General features: G+C 43.0%; 1 non-coding gene across 1 annotated transcript; it reads left to right on the top strand.

Annotated features, from left to right (window-relative positions):
- The first annotated feature begins 876 nt into the window (after positions 1 to 876).
- LOC120269686 lies at positions 877 to 983 on the top strand. Its single transcript, XR_005539328.1, has one exon. It is a non-coding gene; the product is annotated as a small nucleolar RNA R71 (small nucleolar RNA).
- The last annotated feature ends 7,798 nt before the right edge of the window (positions 984 to 8,781 follow it).

An 8,781-nucleotide genomic window follows, 5' to 3' on the forward strand; every position in this document is an offset into this window, starting at 1 on the left:
GCCACCTCCTTGTCTTTGCTTGTTCCCTCCTTTACCTCTATAACCTTGGGTGCGTGTTCTTCTGGCATCTAACTCGGAATCTTACCATCAACCTCATGACCACTTCTCAAAGTGATCGCCTTCACTTGCTCTCTAAGGTTGGTCTCTGTATTACTTGGCAAGCTTTTATGTGGCCTTTCAGAGTGAGACTTCGCAATTTGTCCCACCTGATTTTCAAGGTTATATAAAGAGGTGGTGTGGTTGCGAAGTGTGGGCTCAACTGATTTAAACCTTGTATTTGCAGATTGCACAAATCTAGTTAAGGCCTTCTCTAAATCATTCATTCAGGTTTCCAAACCTGAAACTCTATTTTCCACATGTGGAGCTTGTTGTTGTTGTTGGAAACCCGGTGACCCTATGGCCTTTGGTGGACCTTGATTGTTCCATGAGAAATTGGGATGATTCTTCCAACCAGGATTGTAGGTATTACTATATGGGTTTCCCTGAGGTCTCATGCCATTACCTACAAAATCAACGTTCTCCACCGAAGATACATAACCAATAGAGATCTGGTAATCGGAGGGAGCATGTACTCTGCCACACCTAGTGCAATTAATCAAGGCCACTACTCTATTTGAAGTTAGAAGATCTAACTTCTTACTCAAATTTTCCACTTGAGCTAGCAATAAAGTTACTACATCTATCTCATGGAGACCGGCCACCTTTTTCTTCTCCCTAACATTCCATTGGTAGCTGTTTAACCCCATTTCTTCAATTAACTGACGGGCCTCATCGGTGGTCTTGCTACCTAAGGTACCTCTAGTTGCTGCATCCAAGAATTGCCCTGTACTCGGGTTCAAACCTTTGTAAAAGGTCTAAACAATCATCCACTCTGGAAATCAGTGTTCCGGGCACTTTCTCAGGAGCTCCTTGAACCTTTCCCATGTCTCAAATAGAGACTCCAATTCCAACTGAACAAAGGATGAGATCTCATTCCTAAGCTTCACTGATTTTTCGGGAGGGAAATAACAGGCAAGAAATGCTTCTACCATCTCCTCCCATGTGGTAATTGATGCTCTAGGTAATGAGCTTAGCCACTGCTTCGCTCTCCCCTTTAGAGAAAATGGGAAGGGTCGTAACTTGATGGCATCATCTATTACCCCGTTTATCTTTAGAATATCACACACCTCAAGAAAACTGTCTATATGACTGTTTGGATCCTCATCAGCCAAACCATTGAATTGTGCGGATTGCTGTAACATGTGGATGAATGCCAGCTTCAGCTCGAAGTTCTGAGCTGTGATCGGGGGACGCACAATACTCGATTGTGTCCCCAACACTGAAGGTCTAGCATAATCAGATAATGTTCACTGTTGCTCATTCTGTTCCGCCATATTTTCAAATTCTTCCACTTCCAAATCAGCTAGATTAGACTGTTCTTGCATAGGCTCTTTCCCTTTTCTTCTAAGTATACATTCAAGATCGGGATCTCCTTCAATCAATATTAAGGGGTTCCCTCGGGTCATAACCTGGAGCCCAAAAGAAAGAAAAAAAAATCAGAATGATGATAGAATAAGAAGGTATGAAATAGAATGTACAGTGAAATAGCTAAAAAAACAAAGTGCAAAGTATCTCTAAATGCCTACTCCCCGGCAACGGAGCCAAAAACTTGACAAGGTCCCCTTGCGTATATCCCGCAAGTGCACGGGTTTGTCGAAGTAATAATCCCGGATGAGCGGGTATCATATCCACAGGGAGTAGGGACTAAAAACACTTAATTCGCTTCTTAGCTATGTGAAAGATGAATAGTGATATGTGTGACAATGATTCAATTCTCAAAAGTAAAAACAACAAGTAAGAGAGCACAAGTAAAGGAGAAGGTAAGGCAATCGATAAAGATGGGGTACCTGGATATTGCTCCGCCTAGAACAATCATTTCAAGTGCAAGAACCCTCTATTATGCTTCCTAATCAATACAAGTGAGTCATGGAAATCCTTAATTACATAGTCCCAAATCTAAGGTCAACTATGCCTAACTCTATACATGTCCCAGAGGAGAGATTGAATAACCTCTCAACCTCGCACTCGCATAGAAAGCATAATAAAGAGATTCAAAGAAATGAATACATCCTAGGGTTCACAAATACCCAAGTACCCACTAGGGGTTTAGCTCTCCATGGAGGTAAGCACAATCAAAGAAATAGAATGTAAAAGCAATGAGTCCATAGAAAACCCCCTCGATAGTCATGTCGATGGTCTTGTGGAAAGTCCACTAATCGCCGTCCAAAGATCCCCTTGTCCTGTATAGGATTTGCCTCGATGGAAGCTCCCCTACCAACCTTCTTCCAAAGAGATGACAATGTCAGACCCATAGAACCTCTCCAAAACCCTAGCCAATACCTCTCAAAAGCCTAGCCGAAACCCTCTCTCAAGTTGGGGATAAGATCGAGAAAAGAATCCTGAAATCAGGGCTGAATCGGCTTCAAATAGGGGTGGATTCGGGGATCCACACTCCCCTGTGGATGCCCCTGTGGATTTTTTACACGGGCGTGTGGAATTTTCACACGCCCTGTGGATTCTCTGTTCTGCAGTTTCCTCGGCCGACTGTGAATAGTACTGCTACAATACTTTGCCACTGTGTTGCTACAGTGCTCTGCTACATTATCCGGCCTGAAATACTTCCCGAATCCATACTTTTATTGAGGTAACACAAACGGGCATACATTCACGTCGTGGATCGCTTTGCTTCTTCAATGATGGAAAAGTTGGTGGAGATCTTGTTCTATATGCATTAGTCGGAATGCTTGAGTATGACTGCCCTTGTGCCCCTCCAAATGGTTGTGCTAACTCAAATACGAGGAGGTTGGCAATCACTCTAGGATCTCACACCCGACCTATGTCTTCGCGTTTGAACCTTAGCAAGATTTCCTCCAAAATAGGTGTATTATGATCCACATTGGCTTCTTTCCTTCATAATCGGTCTCACAATCTTACCTGCATAAAAGTAACATAAAAACACACATATTAGTGTAAAAACCTGAGAAAGGTAATGCTTAACATAAGGAAAGAATGTTTTGCATACCTATCACACAAGCACTTATTAGTGACCATACTCTCTAGGCGGAGTGTTTCACGCGTTAGCTGGGCCCCTGATCCACGTAGACCAAGGGTGCACACTCATAGTTTACGGCACGGACTACTAGGGTATCTAATCCTGTTCGCTCGCCATGCTTTCACACCCTAGCGTCGGTAGGGACACAAAGAGCTACCTTCGCTTTTGGCCTTCCTTCGTAGATCTACGGATTTCACCCCTACACACGAAATTCTACTCACCTTTTTCTCATTCAAGTGAATTGGTTTTGATAGCATTCCACCAGTTTTTGGTGACTTTCACTTTCAACCTGATTCACCGCCAACGTGCTCTTTACGTCCAGTCATTCCGAAGAACACTTGCTTCCCCGTCTTACCATTGCTGTTGGCACGGAGTTAGCCGGGCTTCTTCCTCGAGTCCTGTCATGATCGCGCACTCGACGAAAGAGCTTTACAAATAGCATTGCCCTTCTTCACTCACGCGATATTGCTGGATTGGGCTTTCGCCCATTGTCCAAGATTCCCCACTGCTGCCCCCTGTGGGAGTCCGGGCCGTGTCTCAGTCCCAGTGTGGCTGATCATCCGAAAAAACCAGCTAAGCATCATTGGCTTGGTCAGCCTTTACATGACCAACTACCTAATACTATACAGGCTCATCAAACAGTGCTTTTGAGCTTGATTCAGGATTTGGCCCGTACTGTTCGGCAGATTCCCACGCGTTACACACCCATTCGCCACTTTGTTCTCAACTATTCTGATTCCAGTAAATGGAGGCTGAAAATCTTTGCCAACGCGAGCGTCCTTACATTTTGAAGCAAGGCGAGACTACTTTAGCGTTGAGCCTCTTTTCCTTCTGCTCATCTCCCTGAAAATCACGTTCGACCTGCTTGTGTTAAGCATATAGCTAACGTTCCTTCTGAGCCGGGATCAAACTCAAATTTGAACTATGATTGAGCCCTGCAGTGGTAGAACCTGGTGAACAGGGTGTACTACTAAAGATTGATTCTCTCTCCTAACCACTCTCTTCTATATATATTATTATTATTAAATAAACCCAATTTCCTCCCTCGGGGAAGGACCATAAAAAATCCACTTTGAGCATTATTAACGTAATAATGCAGCTCTTAGTCTAGTTCGTAGCATCCAGAATGGAAGTTCCTTGTCTAGTGAATGTTCCAATCCAATAAGTAGAGTTTCATAGTGAAAATAGTTCCTAGTTTAGTTATTGAACATGTGAACTTCCTATTTTTAGTTCAATCAATACATGGTACTGATTTTGTTTGAATGATGCTTCAACTATGACTGACTGAACTCAGTGAAAGGTGGTTGTTGGTAGCATAATATATATATATCCTAATGTCCACTGTAGAAATGTTGATGAGTTGCTTTGAACAGGCACTGAGTCCTTCTCTGAAAGGAGACTTCTCTACATGCTATTTGTCAAATGTTGTCATAGGAAGAGATTCTGCAACTCCTATATGCATGGAAGGCGTGCCTGATGGTAGTCTTAGCCTGCGAAGTGAGTGTACTATCTTGGTTGGCCTTGCTCTTGGCGCCGGATCATGGTTCATTTAGCCAATGACAGGGGCTTATCCTTCGCCAACTACATCCAAGGCTCTCAGTTAATCTCGCGCTCTCCTCTTCTTTGTGGTTAGCCACTAACCTCATTTGCCTTTCTAGCCCTCAAGCTAAGGTCTACAACTGAGAGCTTTTGACTGCATTTGTCTTTTTCTCTAAAATTCTGCCTAGGGGAGCTCCTACTAAGAGGGTTGATCATTCAACTACAGTAGCTCGAATGAAAACGGCCTGTAGTAAAAAGGATATAAGGAGGCTGAAAGGGGGGTCCCCCCTTATAAACTTATGGTACTCTCCCTCAATGTCGGTTGATAGCTATTCATGGGTCGGCTCTCCTCCACAAATCAGGTAGAACTTTTTATCCACAGGGAACAGGGCTACTAGTACTAACTTTTTCTCTGCTTTCTAACCTAATAATAAATGGAAAGGTGTGGTCATCTAATGTGCGAAGAATTGAATACCTGAGACGAATATGCAAGGGTTAAATGGATGGAGATCTCAATCAGTAAAACTGGGGTATTCGGGCAATGCTCCCCCTAGGATTCAGGTATTAGGTACCGAATAAGCAAAGTGTTTCTATGATGAGTAAGTTAAGTCGTGGAAATCCAAATATAATCGGATCCGGCCTCCCGATCACCGATACTAGTCCCCTACGAGGTCCCGGTGGAGAAATCGCTCAATCTCAACACCTCACACCACATATGACTACAAAGCACTCTAGGGATTCCAAGATGTGTATCCGATTCCTAAAGATTGATCCAACCCTAATTCCCGACGAAGGATCCTAACCCCCTACAAGGTCCCGGTGGAGAAATCTCTCAATCTCATACCTCACACCAAATATGGTTGCATAGAGTTAGGGAACGAAGATAGAATACACTCAATCGGAAGGGAGAGGGGACACTCCACTATCTCATGACTCACCCTCTCAACACTCTTTAACCTTGAAGTTCTAACTCTAATGGAGACCTCTCTCACATCAAAGTAACAAATCATGCAAATCCAATCAACAACAAGGATTAATTAAACAAGCAAGCAATGAGAATACAAGATTAAAACTTAATCAAACTCGGATTAAATAGACACATTAAGCGAATCCACAAAAGATGAGAATCATAGGGTTCACAAGCCCAAATACCCTCTAGGGTTTTAGCTCTCCATGGAGCAACATACAAAACACACCATCAATGAATGAAAGTACATTAAAACCATAGAAATAAACCCCCTTATATATGAACTGATGGCCTTGATGGAGAGCTTCGACGTCTTAAAGGACCCACTCCGAAGCTAGGTTCACCTGTGGCTTCCTTGATGCTATGGCGGAGGAGGAATCGATCAAAGTTGGTGACGAAGCATCTCCAAAGACGCAAAGACCTCCTCTCCAAACCCTAGCCATCTCACCCCTCAAGAGCAGCACAAAAGATGATAAAGAATAGGGCAAAACGGCTATTTATAGGCCTTAGATCGCGTCTGTCACCTGCCCTCACGAGCCAGTGTGGATTTTCCATGCGCCTGCGTGGGCTGCAAGAAATTCCACGCGGGCGCGCGGAATTTCCACACGGCCGGGTGAACAGTAACTTTGCTACATCACTGCCACACTGAAAATTGCTACAGTACTTTTCACAAAAAACAACCCGAACACTCTTCTCTTAAGGCCACATGTCCGGGCACACGTCCATGTGATAGGCTATAAAACTTTTCTTCATCGATGTATCTTTGAGAGGTCTTGCAATCTTCACAAAGAGAAGGAATATGAAAATGTGGCTGCCTTTGTGCCCTTCCAAATAGTGAATTAACTTGAATCTTCTTGGAAGTTGGCACACATCTCCACGTTTATGAATTGCTCTTGTGTCTTGGTCCTTGAATTGAACAAGAACTCCCAACATTGTGTCTTTATAGCCTATCTTTGCTTCCTTTTTAGTCTTCAAGGCATTCACAACCTATATGCATAAAAGAACACCAAATACACAATATGAGACATAAATCACAGTAAAATTGATGCTCAATGTATGTAAAACATATATAAAAATATGTCTACTCAAGCACTTATGACAACACCTTCAGAAACTCATCCCACGAGCCGAAGGTAGTCCAACCAGCCTGAGCATCATCAACCTACCTAGTTCTCCACCAAAGGTTGGTATCGCCAGTAAAGTACATCCCCACCAAGGGTACTTACTCAACTTAAGCTTTCTTTCTTCGGTCTCACGACCTTTGCTACAACTATTTCTTTGGTAAGGCTGTCGTTGTTCTTCTTCTCCTTTCTTTTCTTTGTTTTTCATTCTAAAGTTCAAGAAAGAGATTCAAAGCTCAAAAAGAGTACTCTGTAGAGAATGAATGCGAGTCAAGCAAAGCCTTGGAATTCTTCCGACTAAGAAAAGAAGCCATAAACTAACTATCGGAAGCTAAGAGCACTTGTCTCAAGAGTAGAAGAACTAGCAACTTGAAGAACTTTCCTCAAGAACACAGGGGTCCCACATCATCCGCAAAATTGACTGAGCCACATTCGAGCCTCTAGCACTTCAGTCCCTACAAACCGAGTTTATCCACTACAGCATGATAGCTCTTCCCACTTCTTGTAGGATTCATCCATTAGACCTTCTACCAGATCCACTCAGCAGAACTAGAGCAGAACAAAAGAAAGCAAGAACTTCGAAAGCCCATTTTGAAGCGAAGAAATATAGTACTTTGCTGAGATCACTTTGACTGCTACATTGCATTTTAACTTTTCTAGCTATAAGATATTTACTTTTTTTTTAATACTCTAACCGCTTAGTTGTAAGTAAGGAAAGGAATCCAGCCTAGTCGGAACAAAGGCGTACTATTCTTGTTCAATCCATAAACTAGTCCCACTAGCAGGGTATTTGCCCACTCGCCCGATCGACTAAAACCAATTCTGATTGGAAAAGCTCGATCGATGAGTTCTTTCTTCTACCGCAATCTCCTTCATCGCAATGATTTTTCCCCATTCAAGAATCACTGTTTTCGTGATCGAATGACGAAATAGATATACGAACTGTATAGGATCATCCGCTGGAATGGGAGAAGTAATTCTTTTATAGGACCCCAATGGGATCGTAGAATCAACTAAGGATACAATAGGTAGAGGTGTTTGTCGCTTTTCTTTTCTGGAGTGGGGATCCAAGAGGTTGGTCATCTAACCAAAGAAGGAATCGAGAACTACATAGCAAAAGTTAGAGTGATCATCAGAGTGAGTTGTAAATCAATCCAATCATCCAGCATTTCACACTCCGTCATTGAAAATAGGGATAATCTCAACAGGGGCTCTGATGGAACGTGTTTTAAGCAAGGAGTACAATCAACCCCCTCCCATCGATTTCTTCCTTGGCTGCTGGTTTTTTCTTGGAAAAAATCTTTTTATCTAGAAGAATCGATATATCTCTCTGATAAGTGCTTGTGTGATATGAATGCGAAGCATTCTTTCCTTATGTTGAGCATTACTCTTCTTGGGTTTTACACTAACATGTATGTTTTTTTATGTTACCTTCGATGCAGGGTAGGGGTTGTGAGGCCGAGTATGAAGGAAAGAAGCCAATGTGGATCATAATGTACCGATTTCGGAGAAAATCTTGCTAAGGTTCAAACGCGAAGACATAGGTCTGGTGCGAGATGCTAGAGTGTGTGCCAACCTCCTCATATTTGAGTTAGCACAACCATTTGGAGGGGCACAAGGGCAGTCACACTCAAGCATTCCGAGTTATGCACATAGAACAAGATCTCCACCAACTTGTCCGTCATTAAAGAAGCAAAGCCATCCACGACGTGAACGTGTGCCTGTTTGTATCACCTCGATGAAAGTATGGACTCGGGAAGTATTTTAGGCCAGGTACTGTAGCGGAACACTGTAGTGAAAGTAGTGTAGCAGCACTGTTCACAACCGGCTGAGAAAACTGGAATTCAGAGAATCCACACGGGCATGTTGAAATTATACATGACCGTGTGGAAATTCCACATGGCCGTGTGAAAAATCCACAGGCCCGTGTGGTCGCCCGATTCCAGCCCTATTTAAAGCCTATTCAGCCATGATTTTAGTATTCTTTTCTCCATCTTTTCCCCAACTTGAGAGAGGGTTTCGGCTAGGGTTTTGAGAGGTATTGGCTAGGGTTTTGGAGAGGT

The sequence above is a fragment of the Dioscorea cayenensis genome, chromosome 9 (genome assembly GCF_009730915.1).
Source record: "Dioscorea cayenensis subsp. rotundata cultivar TDr96_F1 chromosome 9, TDr96_F1_v2_PseudoChromosome.rev07_lg8_w22 25.fasta, whole genome shotgun sequence".
NCBI lineage: Eukaryota > Viridiplantae > Streptophyta > Magnoliopsida > Dioscoreales > Dioscoreaceae > Dioscorea > Dioscorea cayenensis.